General features: G+C 38.6%; 1 long non-coding RNA gene across 1 annotated transcript in view; it reads left to right on the forward strand.

Moving 5' to 3' along the window:
- Positions 1–21837, forward strand: part of LOC144317144 (uncharacterized) — a 90362-nt gene that overhangs the window by 62390 nt on the left and 6135 nt on the right. The window lies entirely within an intron of this gene.

The raw sequence follows: 21837 nt of genomic DNA on the forward strand, positions 1-21837 counted from the left end.
TCTTGGCTGGACAACAGGACTGCTAAAGGTCTTCAGGCATTATTCCATAGTAACCTAATATGCTGCCCAAGTAGAGGAGGACTATCTTGAAAAGGACTGTAGATGTAGCTTTTATTAATGGGGGTGGGCCATAAACTAACACATAGAAAAACCACAAAGATCTTTAAAGAGTTGTATTGAATAAAGAACCATCAATTTGTACTAAAAAGAGACTAAAATCATTCAGCTTGCAAAGAGGTTTCTAGTACCCCAACTTCTTATATGTAGAAAGCAGATGTCAAGAACTATGGAAGGGCTCAGATTGTAGCCTACTTGCAAGCTAATGAGTTAGCTTGTCACAGTTTTGTGGGTGCTGGCAAAAGACACAAACCTCGTGAGTCAGAGATAAAGAATAGTTTATTAATCATGACATAGTAAGCAGTGTGAGTATGAGCATATTTATGTTATTTCTCTGAGCTCCAGTTCCCACAGGGTGACGTGAAGAAAGCCAAATGACAACTGCACATGCAATGGATTATGTTATAGGAGAGGAACTCAGAAGTTTGGAAACTTTATTCTTTTATGTTGGGCAGTAAGTATGCTGGTCTACTTATACCAGAGGGAGACATTATCTCTATCTTGCAGGGCTATAAGCATTTGCCCTTTATTCCAGAAGGAGGCACTATCTCTACATTCCAAGGCTCTTCACTGTATAAACATCTTTGAAAAAGATACGCCAGAACAAAGGCAGGCAGTGTGTCTATTTGCAAGATGTACAGAATGCAAAAGACCTACAGAGAATTGTTCTTCCAATGGTGGGCAGCTTCACACATGAACCATTCTAATGGAAAAAGAAGTATGTCTCAGAAGGCATTGCAAAGAATCCAGACAATAAAAACACAAGCTTAAAGGACAATGGACTCTAGAGAGCCACTCTCAGGAAGAATCAGAAAAATGGTCTGGGGACCTATTTCCAGGGAAGAAAACTGAGCCCCTGTAAGGAAACATTCTCTACTGCTGGAGGAGGGGATCCTAGCAACAAATTCCCAGCTATATTTCAAAATTGTTCTGGACCAGTAACTTCTAGGTACCTTGCATTCTCTCTCTTTTGGAATGGGAGTGCCTATTGTGGTTACTCTGTCATTGTCTTACCATTATATATATGGGTATGTGAGACAGATAACTTGTCTTATAAGTTCATCAGCCTCTGGGTCAAGAGGAACTACATGTGGGCCTGGTTTATGTCATGAGATCATGGACTTCAAACCTATTGCCATAGCTGAATGGGACTTTTGGATGTTCTAGGCTGGGAGTGGGCATACTTTGCATGTGAGAAGAATGTGAATAGTTTGTGGCTGAGGTGGACTACAGTGGACTGCAAGAATATCCTGTGCTCTTCTTTCCTTGCATCATCTCTCTTGCACTGTGACTTTGCTGCTGCTCCCAGGAAACATCTGTTTCTCCATCTTTTCCATCTAGGCTGCTCATGTGATTTGCTCTGGCTAATAGGACATTAGCAAATACACATGATGTAGGCAGAGGTGTAAAAGGCACCTGTGTATTGGGGCTTGTGCTCTCTGGAGCCCTGGAACCCTGAGACTGCCATGTGGACAAGCCTGAGGTAGCCTGCGAAGGATGTGAGGCCATCTGGAGAGGATTGTAGACACCTCGGCCACCATCTATCAACCACTGGATACATGAGTGAGGTCATCCTAGATTAGCCAGTTACCCATTGAGCTGCTAGCAAGCCCAGTGGAAGTCTTTCCAGCTGGCCCAGACTAGAATTGCCCTGCCTTCACCCAGAATTGGAAACAGAAACAGTCTACAGTTGTTTGAAGCCACAACATTTTGGGGTGAGTGGGTATATACTAAAAGTAAGCTGATAACACCACTGTACCTCCAAACCCAGCACGTACTAGATACTCAATAAATATTTGTTGAGTTAATATTTATGATGTTGCAATGAAGATAAGAAATCATAATTACTCACAAAATGTCAGCCACACTATCTTTGCTAGGTGTTAATTATTGAATAAAAGTAATGAGATTAGATTAGAAATAGATTATATCCCAACTTGGTTTTTAAAACAAAACAAAGGATTTAACATACCTTTCTTTACATTCTATCCATGTAAAATAAAAGAAGGAAACAAAGAAAAATGGCGAAGTTTACAGGGCAATATAGAATATATTGCATAAGCTTAATGGGATGGATCCATTATAGAAAAAGAAAGATTGATTCCTAGTTTAAACAGCAGCAACAGCAATGACAAATCAGAATCAAGCATGTAGCTGTATACAAGAAATACTCTTGAAACTAACACAGACTAAAAGTTAGAATGCAATCTAGAGTGAGCACGTATGCCATCATGAGTGAATTGTGTTGTCGTTCCTGACAAACCTGATTTGGTCCTGGCAGGTGTCTGTGGCAAAGGGAGGATAAATTGTCCACTGAATGTAATATGTTAGTGCCTTTCCCTCTTTTGCCATGCTAGAATTTACTGGAAAACTGAGGAATAAACAACAAAACTAGAGTTTGTTCATGCATTACTTATAACATTTAAAGATAGAAACTCATTGAAAAAATCAAATTAAAAACATCTTCCATTGCCATCTTTGTTATTCCCACCCTTCATGGAGACCACCATAGAGTCCAGTGGACTGCCTCCTGGACTCATAAAACTCCCTCAGAACAACCCCTAATTTGGCGGTGATAATTCCAGAATTATATATTCGGTTCTTTAAACTGTAATTAAAAACAAACAATGAACAGTGGGTTTCCCATGTTGTAGATGAGAGTATGTCACAATATGTCCTCCGATCTCTCCTTCACTGTCTGTTGTACTGCCCATCTGTTTTCCTGATCAGCGACCCTGGGAGAAGTGGGAGGGGCCTCAATCTAACATAGAACCGACAGAGTCTTCAAGGTTGATCTTTGATTTCAGTGACAAATTTTTGCTATTCTTACCCCTCACGCTGAACAAATTTAAGAGTGAGTTGCACTTTCCACTTAGGTTGCTGCATTCATGTACTACCAAGTCTCAAGCTCTGATCTATTCCAGTTGTCATCTGCTTTTCCTCTGGGGCATCAAGACTATAAGAACAGAGAGCATATTGTGTTCCCTGGCCTAAGCCCACTTCAGGGATGTCTACCTCCTGCACACACAAGTTTTGCTTCTGGGGACAGACAAGTAGACTGTGGAGTCTTACCCAGAAGAGGTGGAAGAAAGCTTTCTGGAGACAAATGTTTTCTTAAAGGAGACCTAAAGGATTTGTGTTTCCAAATGGAGGGAATGGGAATCATACAAAGTCCAGAGAACACAATGGCTGCTTTGGGTAACAAAGGTAAATCAATGTGGCTCTAATAAAGGGGTAAAGGGGATGGGAAGTTGGTTCAGTGTTGAGAGCTGAAGATGTAGATATAGACTGACACCAAGCCACCAGTCTTGTGCATCCCCCTAAGAGGAGGATGACATTTGCACTTTCTTCTAAACATAATGGCTAACTTTTGAAGGATTCTGAGCATAGGAGCAATGTGGTTTCAGAAAGGTCCCTTTGGCTGCAGTATTATAAACAACTTGAGCATGTGTAAGGGTGGGGAGGAGTTGGGGGAAGGGAAGAGTCAGACAAAAATAGAAAGAAGGAGAATAGTTACAAACAAACAAAAATCCATCTCTATTTTTTCCAGGCTTGGACTTGAAGAGAGAGAAGACATTGAGTTTCAGATATGAGGGGTGTAGATCATACATGATTTGGGTGTATGATGAGACATATCGATGAAAAAGGAGACAGGGTCAAGGCTAATTTCTGAGTTTTATCTTGTACCACAGGATCTGTGGTTCACTAAAATTAAGACTATCAAGGGAGAGGAGGTTTTTGGGAGGAAGATGAAATTTCTTCTGGTTATGTTAAATTTGAGATGCCTGAGAGATATTTGGGCAGCAGGGAGTTGTATAGATGTGTTTGGTGCTCAGGGGAATTGGACTTGGGGTAGAGATATCAAGAATCAGAGCTGTAGGAGGCAAACAAGATTAAAGGAAGTGAACACGTGAGAAAAGAATGCAAGATTAATTCACCACACAGACAAAAACATCTTTATATACTCCAGTGATGCAAGGCTGGAAAATGCAATGAAAATGTAGATTCTGTTAAAATAGCAATGGGACATTAAATTCTTGGCTATTAATATAATCCAGGACAAAGAGATTTATTTGAAGAATCTATAAAAGTCTAATGAGGACAATAAAGGCAAACTTGAATAAGTAGGGAGCTATACCATACTATTTATTTAAAAGGCTTAAAACAGTGAATATGGCAATATCCTCTAGGTTAATATATAGATTTAATGCAATGACTATTAAAATCACAGCAAGATACTTTATGGAAATTTGCAAAATGATAGTAACATTCTTTTTGAAGTAATCAGTGGGACAGAATACATATAGGATCAATATATAGAAAGCTTTTATTTATTTATTTATTTTTAGAAAGCTTTTATATAACGCTTTAGATCACACAAAATGCTTTCACAACATTCCCTCATTTAATTCTTATAACAACTCTTGTAATGAGGTATGTTTAGTTATTATCATTTTAGGGTACCCATAGGTCCCAATATACATGGGGCAGCCCTGTTTTTTGCTATTGTCTAGATGCCGCCCTTCCATTTGATATTTTTCTTATGTTTCCTTTCTTAAAGATAGTATTATTATTATTAATAGTTGCATTCAAATTATCTGGGTAAGTTTGGCACCATGTCCATGGTACTCTGCCCTCTGTCGTGGTTTTGCCTAGTAGTAGGTAACGGCATGAGAATAGAGTTCTCACCTTTAATATTTATTAAATCTGAAAGATGATGAACAGTGATAACACTTTCCCTTTTTCCCTTCCTTGGTGCAGAGAAACTAACACCTCCCTTCTAAGTGCAGCATGCAGGGTGAGGGCATACTCATTAGTAAAACAAAGTGCACCCAGATTCTATAGATAGCAATCTCTTTCCATTTTGGGGGAAGAGATTTTTGCTGCTGCTACTGGCTCTGACCAGCCACTTGGTGTGCCAACTGGCTGCTCATGTGAACCATTTGCATGAAGCCACCAGGCTACCAGTTGGTGGGGTTGGTGGGGAAATTGGAACATGATAGGTTATAAGTGAAATACATACAAGATATGGAAGCCCACCAGTCCTTCCATTGATTACGTAGAGTATTCTGAATATTAAAGAATGGTTAGTCATTTAATATGTGGAATAAACATACAGCAGTTTTTTTTACAATTTTTTTTGTTATGGCAGAAATAATATAAATTAACCATTTTAACCATTTTTAAGTGTACAGTTCAGTGTCACTGAGTGCATTCACATGGTTCTGCAACCATCACCACCATCCATTTGCAGAACTACTTCATCTTTCTAAACTGAAACTCTGTACCAATTAAACACTAACTTTTCATCCCCCTTTCTATTCAGTCGTTGGCAATCACCATTCTACTTTCTGTCTCCATGAATTTGACTACTCTAGGCACCTCATTTAAGTGGAATCATACAGTATTTGTCTTTTTGTGATTGTCTTTTTATTTCACTCAGTACAGTATCTGCAAGGTTCACGTGTGTAGCATGTGTCAGAGTTTTCTTCCTTTATAAGGCTGAATAGTATTCTATTGTATGTATACATCTGTTTATTTTATTCCTTGGGATTTATCTGTTAGTTTTGCAATAAATGATTTTTAAAAATTTTTTTTGCCTCTTTCCTTAAAATTTTTATTTGAATTCCAGTTAGTTAACATACAGTGTAATACCAGTTTCAGGTGTACAATATAGCAATTCAGCACTTCCATAGAACACCTGATGCTCATCATTGAAAGTGCACTCCTTAATCCTCATCACCTATTTTACCCATCTCCTCACCTTGCAATAAACTCTTTTGTTGACAATAACCTCAAAAGTTCATGTTTCATGAAATAACAATTATTGAATTTTTGTTTCTCAAGAAAGTTGGTGATAAATGTATAACTTAAACAAGTATTTGTTGAAATTTGTCACTTACCAAAGGAGGCTATAGTAATATCACTGACCACATGAAAATCAGAAGACATAAACCTACCAGTGAAGCATTAGTATTTACTTCAAAAGTTAGTAATTATTTTAAGATTGCCCCCGCCCCTGTATTAATTTAACATGTGGAGCTTCAGAAAGTGCATTTATATCACTCTGTGAATCATGACTTTTTATTTAGATCAAGTTACTGTTTTCAGTAAACTTTATTTTTAATTCCAAGTTTTCTCATACATATTTGGAAACAAACAACTCAAAAGCTGAGTGGCAGAGATTTTTTTCCTACAAAGTTGGTTATATCACTCTATCCCATTATCCAACATGCTCTTTTAAAATTGTAATGCTGACACTCCTCCATCACAGATATGATTTTATGTTTCCTACTGTTGAATCTCTCTTGTCTCTCTTGCTCTCTTTTTCATACACACACACGTGCACTTCCCCTGTAATCATCATATAGCAAAGAAGTCCAGTTCCAGGTCCAAACATATGATGAGTAGGTGTTTCAGCCAATAGCCCCTGTGAAGGTCTCAGTTGGCAACCAGCATCATGTGAATGAACAAGTCCTCAGATGACTGCTGACTTCAGCCTTCCAATCACCCTAGCTGAGATTGAGTGGTGCATAGACAAGCTACCCTACCAAGTCTTGCTCAAATTGAAGATTCATAAGCAAATGTCATTGACTTAAGCCTCTAAATTTTGGAGTAACTTGTTACTGAGTCATGGGAACTGGCACAGGGTGTCAATGTATGGTCCCCATTGTAGGAAAGAACTTCACAACCTACTAAAAATGCTTATTTTGTATCAGGATCATCAGATAAAACAAACAGAAGCATGAGTAGTTCTGGTACAATATATAGGTGACTTCTGAACACAGTCCAGCTCTGATCTTTGCCAGTATACAGTTAAATGTAATCTTACCTTGGGTCTAAGTTTTAAGAACTAAATCTTCACCTTGTTCACCTAGTGCCTACATTTATGCTTTGACAGGTCCTCTAGGAATGAAGTCCTGCTTATATTATCATCCCTTCATTTATGATACTATAAGCAGTTACCATTTATTAAACACCAACCATGTCCTACATAGTGCATTACATATGTTAGTCTTTATAACAATCTTGCAATAGTAATAGGTATAATAAGCCATATTTTTTAGTAACTACTTTTAAAATTTTAAATTAAATTAATTAACGTATACTGTATTATTAATTTCAGAGGTAGAGGTCAGTGATTCATCAGTCTTACCCAGTGCTCTTTACATCATGTGCCTTCCTTAATGTCCATCACTCAGTTACCCTATCCTTCCAACCCTCCTCCCGTCCAGTGACCCTCAGTTTGTTTTCCTATGATTGAGAGTCTCTTATGATTTGTCTCCCTCTGTGACTTCATCTTGTTTTTTTTTAAACCTCTTTTTCTGGGATCCCTGGGTGGCGCAGCGGTTTGGCGCCTGCCTTTGGCCCAGGGCGCGATCCTGGAGACCCGGGATCAAATCCCACATCGGGCTCCCGGTGCATGGAGCCTGCTTCTCCCTCTGCCTCTCTCTCTCTCTCTCTCTCTCTGTGACTATCATAAATAAATAAAAATTTAAAGAAAAAAACCACCTCTTTTTCCTATGATCCTCTGTTTTGTTTCTTAAATTCTACGTATGAGTGAGATCATATGACAATTGTCTTTGATTAACTTATTTCACTTAGCATAATACCCTCTAGTTCCATCCTCCTTGTTGCAAATGGCAAGATTTCATTTTTTTGATCACTGAGTAGTATTCTATATATATATAATATATATAGAATATATCTATATCTATAATATATATAGAATAAATTATATATATATAAAATAAAATATATATACACACTATATATATTTTATATATATATATAGAATAAATTATATATATATAATAAAATATATACACACACCAGATCTTATTTATCCATTCATCTGTTGATGGACATCTGGGCTCTTTCCACAGTTTGGCTATTGTGGACATTGCTGCTATGAACATTGGGGTGCAAGTGCCCCTTTGGATCACTACATTTGTATCATTGGGATCAATACCCGGTAGCGCAATTTCTGGGTCACAGGGTAGCTCTATTTTCAACTTTTTGAGGGAACTCCATACTGTCTTCCAGAGTGGCTGCACCAGAATAAGCCCTATTTTATAGATAGAAATATAAGGCTCACATAGATTAAGAACTTGCTCAGTGTCATATAAGATTCTCTAATGTCAAAGCCCTGGTCTTTTCCACAGAGTCACACTGGAACCCAACTTTGATCCCAGCACTTGGCTGTGTTCTGCTAACTTGACTATAGATATCCATGTTGCTGGTTATCTTCTTGCTTATACTTCTAAATGTTGCCAGATCTCTGTTGACAATCCTATCTGTCAATCATCTTGTCACCTATTGCTGGACCTTGTTAATGCCATCTGCTTGCTTGGGTTCTGTGGATTCCCAGTGTTTAGCTCTCCCTTTTCTCACTTCAGTTAAACCTCTCATAAGTGAGTGTTTCATAGAATTGAAGCAGCACCAGGACAAGAAGTTTTGACTTTGAAGGAGAATGAACTCAGACCCACTCATCCTCCACACAAAGCATTATAAACAGATTTAAAAATTAGATGAGCAGCAACAATACTGCAAATCTTACTAAGTTAAAGAGATGAGACTATGGAAAACAAGATGACTGGATTAGAATATGGAAACATTAAAAATAAGAAGAGATTGGAAAGTATTAGAATTTATTTCTCATTAGAAATAATGGAGGTTAAAAGGCAGCGAAATGACATAGTCAAGGCATTGACTCAACTAAGAATTCTGCATCATGCAAGATTATCCTTAAAAAATAAAGGTGAAATAAACATTCCCAGATGAACAAAAAAATTAAAGACTATGTTGCTGGAACACCCACTTTACAAAAGATATTGAAGAAAGTCAGAAGGTCAGTCAGGCTGAAATGAAATTCTACTAGATGGTAACTCAAATCCACAGGAAGAAATGAAGGGCACCAAAAATATTAAATATGTGGGTAAATATAAGAGACTACAGTATAGTTTTTTCTCTTTTTTCATATCTTATTTTTTAAAAAATTACTGCTTAAAGCAGTAACTATAATATACTATTGGGTTAGTGATATATATCATGCACAATATATAATATGTATTGTATATACAATGTGATTATGATATGAGATCATATATATCATATGTGGTTATATATGATATACAGTATATGATTATATGTGAGTATATATGGTATCTATAATGACCTATAGCATATATGACAATAATAACAAAGGAAGAGGAAAGAAATGGAGCTATACCAGAATAGAGTGGCTCTATTTTACCTAATTAAGTTAGTATCAATCTGTAGTCAACTGTGATAAATTAAATATGCACATTGTAATCCCAAGAGCAATTTCTAAGAAAATTACTTAAAACATATAGCTAAAAAAATCAACAGAGGAATTAAAATGGAACACCAAAACATATTTAACACAAGAAAAAGTAATAATAGATGAACAGAGAAATGGCAAAAGAGATGAGACAGAAACAAATTGCCTGTCAATAATTAAATGTGGGTTGACTAAACATATTTTTGAAGAGCTATCTAGTAATGGAGCAACAATTATATTGATATCAAACAATTTTCTCAGCCATTTTCCTACTGCTAGGAATCAGGTTATTTGCAATTTTCTACTATAATAAACAACATCCCTGTGACCATTTTTATACATTATTTTTGATTTTGTTAATTTTTGTTTGAGGTAAATTTCATAAAATGGAACTAAATTTTATCAAACCTTTAAAACATATCAGATAAAGGGCTAGTTTCCAAGATCTATAAAGAACTTATTAAACTCAACACCAAAGAAACAAACAATCCAATCATGAAATGGGCAAAAGACATGAACAGAAATCTCACAGAGGAAGACATAGACATGGCCAACATGCATATGAGAAAATGTTCTGCATCACTTGCCATCAGGGAAATACAAATCAAAACTACAATGAGATACCACCTCACACCAGTGAGAATGGGGAAAATTAACAAGGCAGGAAACAACAAATGTTGGAGAGGATGCGGAGAAAAGGGAACCCTCTTACACTGTTGGTGGGAAAGTGAACTGGTGCAGCCACTCTGGAAAACTGTGTGGAGGTTCCTCAAACAGTTAAAAATAGACCTGCCCTACGACCCAGCAATTGCACTGTTGGGGATTTACCCCAAAGATACAGATGCAATGAAACGCCGGGACACCTGCACCCCGATGTTTCTAGCAGCAATGGCCACGATAGCCAAACTGTGGAAGGAGCCTCGGTGTCCAACGAAAGATGAATGGATAAAGAAGATGTGGTTTATGTATACAATGGAATATTACTCAGCTATTAGAAATGACAAATACCCACCATTTGCTTCAACGTGGATGGAACTGGAGGGTATTATGCTGAGTGAAGTAAGTCAGTCGGAGAAGGACAAACATTATATGTTCTCATTCATTTGGGGAATATAAATAATAGTGAAAGGGAATATAAGGGAAGGGAGAAGAAATGTGTGGGAAATATCAGAAAGGGAGACAGAACGTAAAGACTGCTAACTCTGGGAAACGAACTAGGGGTGGTAGAAGGGGAGGAGGGCGGGGGGAGGGAGTGAATGGGTGACGGGCACTGGGTGTTATTCTGTATGTTAGTAAATTGAACACCAATAAAAAATAAATTAAAAAAAAAAAAGACCTACTAAATAAAAAAAAAAATAAAATAAAATAAAATATACTTCTAAAAAAAAATAAAACTTTTTTCTAAAGATCTATTTTAGAGACACAGAGAGTGAGAGAGAGAGTGAGCAGTGGAGAGGAGTTGAGGGATGGGGAGAGAGAGAATCACAAGCAGACTCCATGCTGAACATGGAGCCTGCCCAACATGGTGCTCAATCCCATGACCCTGAGATCATGACCTGAGCCAAAATCAAGAGTTGGATCCTTAACCAACTGAGCCACTCAGGCACTTCAAACCTTCATAACTTTTAATCAGTGTTGATGAATTGCTCTCCCCAAAATATATGAGTATGTATTTATGAGCAGATCTATCAACAATGCTTAATAATTGTTTAATCAGATGAGTAATGATAACCTGGAGTTATTTAACTTGGCATTTGTTTCATTGCTGTCAAAACAAGCATTTCTATCCTTGATAATTTACTGCCTGTATTTCCTTATGTGTAAATTAGTTGTACAACTATTTATTAGGTAGAATATGGATTATCATTTTTTAAGATTCTTTTGTAGTGATGGAAATGACTAGACTTTTATATTTTTAAATTCCTCCATAATAGTTACATTGGTTCATTAAATTAGCTTAATGATAATAAGTCCTTGAGAAAGGGGATAATTAAGAAAAGATTTTGAAGAAAGCTGGTAATAGAGTGGAAAGTTAATCCATGTCCTTCAGAAGTTCACAGTAGCTCTCAGCTCTTATGGTCTCTTTCTGAGAAGAACATTACAAATGAAGGACCCTATAGCTTCCTGTCTTCTCTAAGGGCACTGAGGCGAAACAGAGTGATGAGGAGCTGACAGACATTGAGCTGGAGAGTCTTAGGTGGAAGGCTTAGCTGAGCTGGAAATAATTGATTAGTCAGGGAAGATTTAGTGCCAAAACATTAAAAATAACACAATGATAATGCTTCCTATTAGCAGATTTGGTGTTCTACATGGATCCAGAAATAAATTAAAACTCAGGTCAAATGAGGATCTCTGAGTTTTCTCAAGAAAAGTAGTGGGAGAGAGAAATTTGTCTCATGCTTAAGAGCTACAGTTTCTTTTTTCCACATAGATTTTAAGTATAGCTCCTGCATTTACTCTAGGAAATGTTTCTTACTATTTTGAGTCAGACTTTACAGAAAAGGATCCATGACACCAGGAGCTATTTAATTTGCTGACCATTACCTCAGAACTAGCGGACCATTATCTCAGAACTAGCTTCCTATCATCCATGTATTATCTCCACCACCCTTGCTACAGCTATTTCATGGAATGAGATTTACAAAAATTTAGATCTTGATGCTGAAAAGTGGACAATTCTCAGATGTCATTTTTCTTGAATCATAGTACAACAGATAATGGAAAATCACAGGGGATTTACAATGAATAATAATTGAATACTACCACGTGCAAACTACCCTATGAAAGTGCTCACCACAAACTCCGCACCACCCTAGGCCTGGCTCTGGTCTCAGGCACACAGTCTCCTGAATGGGGGAGCAGAACGACAAGGCAAGATTCCAGGCCATTCTGTCACATGGTGCTGAGGAGAGCCAAAGTGTCATTCCCCACCTAGCCAAGGCTTTCTGGTGTAGACTAGACCAAACCAGCTTTTCAACTTACCCTGGTGCATGTTTTCTGACAACAATTAGAAGGAAAGGAGTTGGGGAAAAGGACACAAAAAGATGAGAAAGTGAACAAGCCCTTACATTTATGGTCCCAAGGGGCATGTCAGCAGTGAGTGGGTAGCCCCACTCCTTGTGTCACTCCTTGTGTCTGCATGGGGAGGGCATTCACTGGAGGAACTACATGCAGCCTCCTTCCCACTTTTCTTTCTCTCTCTCTCACAATGTTAGAGTCCCTGACTGGTGAGTGACAACCAACAGTTAATGTTTCTTGACTGGCTGAGGCTTACCTTGTAAAAGGCTGTGAGCATCGGGGATCTGGATTCTTTCCACTCTTCCCTGCCCCAGAACTTTTGGCTGAGTGCTTTTGCCTGTGAATATGAACTTTCCCACAGAGGGCAGACCCATTAGAGAATGTATGCCAGTGAAGAGCAGTGGCAAGTTGATTTGGTTGCAGACTTCAACTGTGCTTTCCAAATTTGCTGTTATCATGCTCTTGCAATGTATGATTTCTATGTCTACATCTTAAGTAATATATACTCGGGCAGGGAAGAAAGGGACCTCTGAGTTTCTCCTGGTCTCCTTTCCTCTAGCAAGCTTAAAGGTAGATTTATGACCATCCCACAGTTTATGCATGGGGTTTTAAGATATGCATGCTTGCATCATTCCTGGCTTCCTTTTTGCCCCAATCCTTGTTATTTGCCTTTTTCTTTCTCGCCTAGCTTTGATTTATGTTAGCTTGTACTCTGCATATCCTTGCAAGGTACCTTATGTTCTTCTTAGAACCAGGCAGCGTATAAATACATGAATAAATATAGTGAGCACCTGGCTGCCTGAGCCTCTGGCTCCACATCATGCTTTGCTGCTTCTTGGTGTTTGGGTTCAACCCAAGCACAAGGTAATAGGCTCTGTTCCTGTACTGGGTTGTGCCCTAGGCCTGCCATTCAAGACTTCTCTTAATTCTTGGCTTTTTCTTGCTTGGACACTTTGGTGAGGATTCATAGACATTTGTCTGATCATAATCTCCTCTATCATGCTTCTCTGCTGCTTATCTCCTCCCCATTCTAAGTCTGGAATTTTGTTCCTAAAGTCCATAGTCTCTACATTCCTCTGGTTTTAACTAGCATCTCTAGATATAGTCTGTAGACTGATTTATAGGGTACTTTAGAGCTCTGAGGAGGCAGTTAGGTTTTGGGGTTGGATATGGGTTGGTCTAATCATCCATCCATCCATCTTTTCTTGATAGATGATAGATAGGGAGAAAAGAAAGAGAAGGGTAGAGAGAGAGGGTAGTGAAGAAGGAAGGAACTGGGAAACAGAGAGAGAGAGAGAGAGAGAAAGAGAGAGAAAGAAGAGAGTCTGCCATGTGTCTAATACTCAACTAAGTTGGGGATATGATAGTGTGACAGAGAGAACAATCTTTGCTTTGTAGAGCTTACAGTCAAGTTTTGTGAGTTTGAACCCAAGCTCTGACACTTGCTAACTATACAAAGTTAGGCAATTATTTAATTGTTCTGAATCTCAGATTCTTAATCTAAAAAAAAAAAATGGTAGCAATTACTACTGTATCAGGCCATCTCAAGGGTTAAGGAAGATAATATATGGAAAGCACATGGCCCAGTGAGCACTTCACAACATGGTAGCTATTACTATTAGATGTTTGGCCACACACAAAGGTGGCCTCTCTTTTTTAAACTTTCTCACAGGATATGCTAGGCTGCCTCTTCTCTGCCTATTTTATCCATCTAACCATTCTCGTTGTTCTTGTTTCCAGAAATTTGCTGCAATTTCTTGTTTACTGGTGATGCCATTTCTGTTGTTCCCTGTAATGGATTTCTTTTGTTTTCTTCTTCTAATTTTTGTATTTGAAGAACAGAACCACTGTTTACAGTGAACAGTAGTACTATGACTTGCAAAACAGATGAAGTGTACCAAAGCCACGACTAAGACAAGCATTTTCTTTTCTTTTTAAAAAATATTTTATTTATTTATTCGTGACATACACAGAGAGAGGGAGAGAGAGGTAGAGACACAGGCAGAGGGAGAAGCAGGCTCCATGCAGGCAGCCTGATGTGGGACTCGATCCCGGGACTCCAGGATCATGCCCTGGGCCGAAGGCAGGTGCCAAACTGCTGAGCCACACAGGGGTCCCCTAAGATAAGTATTTTAAACTGTTTTAACATCATTTAATGTATTACTAGAAACCCCTGTGAACCTATGAGTTCCTAAAAGTGCTGACTTCCAGTAACTGCCTAATTTCTAAATTCTGACCAGTCCCTTCTTAGACCAGGCCTTCTTAATTTCTACTGTAATTTCCTCCCTAACAAAACTCTGTAAGTACCTTCTGTCAGGTGAATCCTTGCCTTACTCTGCTGCCAATTTAATGGCTCACATTTCTAGTGGTCTCTGGGAGGCATCTGCACATATTTTGTGGAGGGGGGCATGTGCCAAAGAGGGATGGCAGGCAAATATATGCATCCAGTCTGCCATCATGAACCAGAAGTTCCCTCCAACATTTGTTAGCTGACAAGGTAGCTCAAGAAATAAATGAAAAACCCAGATACATCAAAGTGATCTTCTTTGCATCCTTTGCCTTTATGCTTTGGGACAATATCAGTTGAATGCTATCTCTGATGAGAGATTCGAGGCAGCACTTTTGCGTGGCAGTAGGAAGAGTGCCTGTGGAATCCACTCCTCTTTGCTTTCCCCATTCCCCCTTCCCAGCCTCTCTCTAGGCCTGTGTTGGACCCTGGCAAAGCACAACAATCTTTAAAAGTTTGATAACTGTGTTGAGTTTTTAGAGGAGAGACTGGTTTCAAATTTAATGAGAAACACGAAGGCAGATGAACTTAGAGGTGGCCTCCGTCTTCACACAGGTTCCACTTGTCAGGGTCGCAAATAAGCTTCTGTTAGCTTCAGAGATTATCCTGGTGTCTGCTCACTCAGCAGGCCTGCGTGGTGTTGTTTCAGTGACTGTGAACATGATCTGAATGCTTGATGCAAAAGGAGCAGTTGGTGGTGGTACACTCAAGCAGATCATCTCTGAATGATTTAAAGAGGATGAATTCCATCCACTCATGCATCTTTCTCCCTGACAAAGATGGTTCTAGCAAGAGGACTCCTGCTCCTTCCATGAGGGTTGTGCTGATGGGTGTAGTTGATACACGGACAAATGAGATCAAGTTAGCTTCTCCTAATAATCATTGCTGGAGAAGCCCATGATTGTGAATTTAAAGTGAAGGACCAGGAAACCAAAGTAGCAGTCAGTAATAACTTGTAAATGTGGCCTTAACAGGGTACATATTCAGCTGACAGGTGCTGGTGTGGTTGTACCAGTTGTTAAATAGTCAATGCTTCCATGCTGCCTAGAAAGCCACCACTGCTTTGCGCCCTGAATGTGTCCTGCCTTTCCTTTTACCTCCCAGACCCTACACAGCCAGCCACAAAGGTTAACCTGGCACAGTGAGGCCCATGATCTGCCCCAGGTCTAACATGCTTTGCTAGGCCCTGCCTACCCATTATTGACCATTTGGAATATCACACTAGGTCTTAGGTAGTTTTGATCTGCAAGGAGAAGATACTGAGAATTGTAAACTTAAATAGTAGAGCCTGGGTGGTGATCAGACGCAAGGGACACTCTGCAGGCACTGCATTGGTGGGTGAATGGAACTTCGAAGAGTGCAATGTTCCCAAAGAAAGGAACATCAGTGAAGAAGACTTGGAGCTCTAGAGGAAAGACTGTAGTGATGGGGGAGGGGCAGTCAGAAAACTCATCCCAGGTGACAGAACTTCCTGTGGTAGCCTAAAACAAAGGGACAGGAATAAAGATAAAATAGCAAGGATATTTTTCACAAAGTAGCAAGATCTATGAAGATCTATGCCTGGGGAAAAGAGACTAAAGCTCACCAGTTCAATGGTGGCCCCACCGTTGCCATTCTTCCTCACTTCCCCCTCTGGCCAGTAGCTTCTTGACCATGTCCCAAGGCACCAAACTCTTCTTGCCTCAGGGTCTTCACAGCTCCCTCTGCCTGGACCTGGTCCTCCAGATATGCACATGGCTCCCTCCTCACCCTTTTCAGGTCATTCTTCATATGTTATTACTCTTGCAGCCACTCTCCTCCATCTCCACCCTTACTGCCCTTGCTGCCTTACCCTTGAACTCACATGCCACTCCCATTCCCTCCTTTATTTCTCTTCTTGGCACTTACCATCACATTTTGCTTGTTTACTTTATCTCTGTCCCCTTTACTATGATGAAAGCTCCATGAGGGCAGAGACTTTTTGCTCTGTTTTGTTCACTACTGCATCTCTGATACATAGAAGATCATATGGCAGATGCCTTTAGTGAATATGTGTTGAATTGATGAATGGAAGGAGCAAATGACTTTGTGTCTACCATGAACTGAGCATTGCATTAGGTTCCATGCTTTCCCATGGAGCACCCTATCCAACCTCACAGAGTTGCCTCAAGATCTCCTCCTCCTCTTTCCGCTGTGATATTAATTAACATATATTTATTTAGCCATGTGTGGCTAGAATCTTTTGTACTAGACAGAGTAGCTCTAACATAAAAGACAAAATCAAAGGAGCTCATGCTCTAGTTGGGTAGGCAGGAGTATTTGAATTCACCTAGTGGCCCTTGGTAGTATATAAATACCTCTAGCATATTTTTCTGGTCTCCTGGAATAATAAGCCCATCCTAGTCTCCCTTTTCATTTTGTCTTGGCCTCAGCAGTGCCAGGCTGAGGTGAGGCAAGTGAGGCATTTGGCTCAACTGTAAAATTTAAGGGAGCATCAAAAAACTCATTAAGATAATGCAGTATTTTAAAAATCAAAATTAAAGCAAAAATTCATGATGAACATAATAATAACATTTTAAATAAAGACAGGATCAGTGTTACTGGTTTTTCCTTTTGCCTCAAGCTGCATTAAGGCTTGCCATGGCACTGGCACATACCAGGGGTCACACAGTAGCTTCTACTAAGGGTCAAAAGAGAAGTGAAGGCAGTAGGCACTCTGGGAGTGTGTGTTTGAGGTAAATGTGGCCTCATAAGTAATTTTGAGTACTTGTAAATGTACAGTGGAATTAAATGGAGTTGTGTGTGGAACAGGTACATATTGCGTCTCTGAACAAAAGAGCATGTAGGCCACAGTGGCCCACAGTGCACATGGGTCGGAAGGAAGAAGGATGCTGAATAGGTAAAACTTTGTGGTTTTGAACTCACTGCAATATATATTAAAATGCAACAGAAGTGCAATGAAGAAAATATCATTCACAGTTCTACCAGGCATTTTACCTTTACTGTATTAGATTATTAAAACAAAAATGATATTATTTTGTTATGGCAAGTCAAATATAAAAGAGACATAAAAGGAAAAGCCAGTCATCTCTTCCTTTCTTTACCCCAGGCCAATTTCCACCAACATTATCTAAGTTCATAGCTTGTGTTGCACCTTTCTCTCTGCATATGTAGATGTACATAGAACTTGGTTCTATGTATATGTTAAAACTGAGTGTTTTAACAAAAATAGGATTGTGCTATACATATTACTCTGCAATTTTTTTCCCTGCAATTTTTATTCTTACTTAATAATACATTGTGGGCACTTCTTTAGGTCCATTACTATAGATCTTTTTAAAAATTAAATTGTATTTAGTTTTTTAAAGGTAATAATACATGCACATGGTTAAAAAGGGTGGAATAAATGTGATTCAGTGAACATTGTGTTCTCTTACTCCTGTGCCATAGCCACTCCCCACCCTTTCACAGTGCAATCACCATTATGTTATGGTCTGAAGCCCTACAGAGCTGTTCTTTATGTGAAAACACACACTTTCTATGCAGGGTAGAAGTCTTCCCACACTATCTTCTCTTGCTTTTTTTCACTTAATAATATATCTTGGAAAGTGTTTCATGTGCATACAGGTAAAACTACATCTTTCTTTTATTATTATTATTTTTTCGTTCTTTTTGATGGCTGCCTAGCTTTCTATTATATAAATATACCAAAATATATTTAATGCTCCCTACCAAGGAAAATTCTCTCTCTCCCTGCCCTTGTAACTATATCACTTTGCATACATGTAAATAGTCCAGCTGCCCTCCAGAGAGGCTATATCATTTATAGTTCTACCAGTAAGGCAGGACCCAAATCTCCACACTCTGGCGATATGGTTTGTCATCAAACTTTCTGTCCCTTGCAATGTGATAGGTGGAGTTGTATCTCAGGGTAGCTTTAAACCGCATTTTTCTTATGATTGCATGCCATTTCTTGTCATGAAGGGTGTATGGATTATATTTCTGTGAACTATTTGTATCTGTGCCCACTTGAAAAATTGAATTATTTGTTCTTTTCAATATTGATTCATGAAGCCTTTGTACCTTAAGGAAATTTAAAGAGATTAACTTTTTGCCTCAAATATAATCTTTTTAATAGCTACATAATAAAATGTAGTATTGGTGTTTATTATGAGATACTTCTCTTTTTTGGGTGCTTGTTTGCATGGACAAATAAAGTTGAAAGAATACCCCTATATATAGATAGATGTATATGTATATATATGTATGTATATATGTATATGGACTGCAATAGATTTCCCAAAGTGAGATGGCTTGATCAAGAAATCCATATATTTTAGCTTTAATAGCTATTCTTAGGTTACTTTTTCAAAAGTCTGAAGCAATTCACATTCCTACCATCAATGGATGGGAAGTGCCTGTTTCCCCGCATCCCAGTTAGGACTAGTTCTTATTACACTCTTCCATTTTGAAATGACAAAATGATATCATCTTATGGTTTTAGTTTGTATTTCTCTGACCACTAGTGATGTGGAGCATCTTTTAATATGTTTACTGGCTATGTTCATTTTCTATTTGTGAATTGCTTGTTCATATTCTTTGCTTATTTTTCTTCTGGATTTAGTCTCTTTTCCATCAATTTTCAGGGACTCTGTGCAATAGCAACATTAACTCTTTGTGATAAATATATACATTTTTTACCTCTCTTGTTTCTGCACTTTGTTTATAATAACTTTTGCTTAACAGCTTAAGTAACTTAAAAGTCTATGCTGTTAGGATGCCTGGGTGGTTCAGTTGGTTAAGCATACGACTCTTAATTTTGCCTCAGGTCATGATCTCTGGGTCATGAGATCAAGCCCTGTGCTGTGCTTTGTGCTTAGCAGACAGCCTGCTTGGATTCTTTCTCCCTCTATCTGCTCCCCACCTCTCTTTCTCAAATAAGTAAAGAAATCTTAAAAAAAAAAAAGTTTATGCGGTCAAATATATCTTTTTATTTATGGCTTTGAGCTTCTTGAATTTATTAGGTTCTCTGCATTCTTTACATTTTTTCTGTAAAGGGTCAATAGCAAATATGTCAGGCTTTGTGGACCATATGGTGTCTGGAGCAACTACTCATCTCTACCATTGTAGGTTGAAAGCAACCAGAGACAATACATAAAGAAATGGGCAAGGCTGTGTTTCAATAAAACTTTATTTACAAAAGCAGGTAATGGCCTGCTGGCTGTAGTTTGTTGAGCTCTGTGTCAAATAATAAGTCAGATGATAAAATCCTTTGCTCAAATCTTCCAAAGTCTCCCCATGTCCCTTAGATGAGTAAAAGTCAAAATTATAAAATTGTTTCTCATTACCACTCTAACTTTATCTTCCACAACTCCCACCTTTGTTCATCTGTTCCAGGTGCACCAGACTTTTTCTGTTCCTTGGACCCACCAGACAAATCTCATACTAGGCTCACTCCCTCTTTGCACTTGTTTTTCCCTCTGCCTAGAATGTTTTTCCCCCAGATACTTGCATGGGTTTCTCCTTCATTTCCTTCAGGTTTTATCATATCACAGTATATCAGGGAGCCCTCTTCTGGCCACCCTGTTTAAAATTTAACCTCTGCCCTCACAGGAGGTTTCTGTTTCTTTTTCTTCTTTTTTTTTTCCCCTTTGCACTCACCACTAATAACATGTATTTTACTTATTTATTATATTGATTGTTTTCCTCCCCCAGAATGTAATTTTCACAGGGGCAGGAATTTTCATGATTTTGTATCCTCAGGACTTCAGAAGAATTTCTGGCATATATTAAGATTCAACATTTTTGTTGAATGATTGAATACATAAAGTAGAGAGGGAGAGATGAAGATAGAGAAGTGATAATTTCAAGAGAAAAGTCCTTGAGAATGAGAAATAACTACTTTTGATGGGGGACAGGGACACTCTTTCATTGGAATAAGAGAAGAAAGAGGTAGGTGTCTGTGCAGGTTGGTCTATATTAGGATTTCTCAACCATGGGCTATACAGGGCCAGGTGGTTCTTTGTAATTTGGGGCTGTCTTGTCCTTTGTACAATATTTAGTAACATCTCTGGTCTCTCCCTACTAGGTGTCAGAAACACCTCTTGGGTTATACCACTCAAAATGTTTCTGGACATTGCCAAATATTCTCTGAGGGGTGAAATTGCCCTTGGTGGAGAAACACTGATCTATACATTTACACTGGGAATGAGGGCTCTTTAATGATAGTTCTTGTTCTCTCAGTTAGATATATGATGAGATCATCAACTGAGAGTTTAGGGGAGAAGGAGTAGGAGGTTTGAGGAAGGAGAAGATATGAAGGGGTAGTCTCAGAGTGAAAAGAGGCAATGGTGAATGAGAAATAGGTTTACCTCCTTCCTGGCCCTGAAGAACATAAAATATGGGAGAAAAAAAAGTGCCAGAGGGCTGCAGGAGAAAATGTTTTCTGTGGACAATTATTCAGAGATTAGGTTTTTGATTATAGATTATGAGTTTTAGAGAGAAAGAATTTAGGAAGAAGGGGAGGAGTGGGAATGGATGGGATTAGGGTTTGTTTACTATAGTGTAGAATCGAGAAAGCCCATTAAACCTGTAAATGGGAAGGTTTGTGCTCCTGAGGGAAACTGATATAAGACAGGCACATGACACAGACTGACACTAGTACTGAGAGCCTCATGGAAGATTGAAAGCTATCAGGTCAGTGTCATGATCCCAAATACTTTGCTTGAAGCATCCTGGAGGAAAGGAGACCAACTCTCCTTTATTTACTTGTTTGTTTGTTTGTTTATTTATTTATTTATTTATCTATTTATTTATTTATTATTATTTTTAAATATTTTATTTATTTATTCATTAGACACACACACACACACACACACAGGCAGAGACACAGGCAGAGGGGGAAGCAGACTCCATGCAGGGAGCCCGATGTGGGACTCAATCTTGGGTCTCTAGGATCACGCCCTGGGCCAAAGACAGATGCTCAACAACTGAGCCACCCAGGCATCCCGAGACCAACTCTCCTATGCTTTTGTAACTAATGCAAATGAGATTATTTTTCCCATTTCCATTTCGAATCAGTTACCACTAACATAAAGAGAAGCTTTACATTTTTGTATATTTATCTTATCTT

The sequence above is a fragment of the Canis aureus genome, chromosome 7, assembly GCF_053574225.1.
Source record: "Canis aureus isolate CA01 chromosome 7, VMU_Caureus_v.1.0, whole genome shotgun sequence".
NCBI classification, from domain to species: Eukaryota; Metazoa; Chordata; class Mammalia; order Carnivora; family Canidae; genus Canis; species Canis aureus.